The sequence below is a fragment of the Microtus oregoni genome, unplaced genomic scaffold (assembly GCF_018167655.1).
Source record: "Microtus oregoni isolate MIOR12 unplaced genomic scaffold, Mior012 000160F_ref0000428, whole genome shotgun sequence".
In the NCBI taxonomy this organism is placed as follows: Eukaryota; Metazoa; Chordata; class Mammalia; order Rodentia; family Cricetidae; genus Microtus; species Microtus oregoni.
Window position 1 is genome coordinate 1,037,501 of NW_024544815.1, and position 644 is coordinate 1,038,144.

Below are 644 nucleotides of genomic sequence, written 5' to 3' on the forward strand. Positions count from 1 at the left end.
TGAGAGAGCCATCTTACCGCTCGCCTCGACCCCCTTACTTGATCCTCGGGACCACACACCTCGCAGAGGAACACCGCTAAAAGGCCGTACACCACGCGCAGGAGGCATACACGTCAGAGAACCGGGAAACGCCGCCGCCGCTCAGAACCGGGCACCTCTGAAGATCGGCCTGGAACGCTCCAGGAGCACCACAAGGATCACAAAGCAAGGCGCGTGCACACGAACCCGGTCGGGAGGGGCACGTAACACGGCACATCAGCCGACCCTCCCCCGGCTCGGAGGGAGGAGGGCCAAACAGACCCACACACGGTGGGCATAGCGAAACGCGCGACGGGGAACAAAGCCCCCGGCGCGCCTCACAGGAACCCCCACGAACCACAGCGAGGAGTGCGGGGGGGCTTTCACAGGGCTCAGGCCGGATAACCGCACCCCTGCCTTCCACACACCACCGGTAAAGGTGGGGAGGAGAGACGAGGGGCCCGCTGGCAGAACGAGAAGAGCGGCCGCCATTCGCCATGAATGTCCGTCCCTCGCCTGGCGCGGCTTAGGCCTCCGGCCCGAATGAACACAGGGCGAGCACACCACATCGATCAACAAAGCGGAACCGGGAAGAATCGAGCGAGAGATCACCACAGACCCAACAC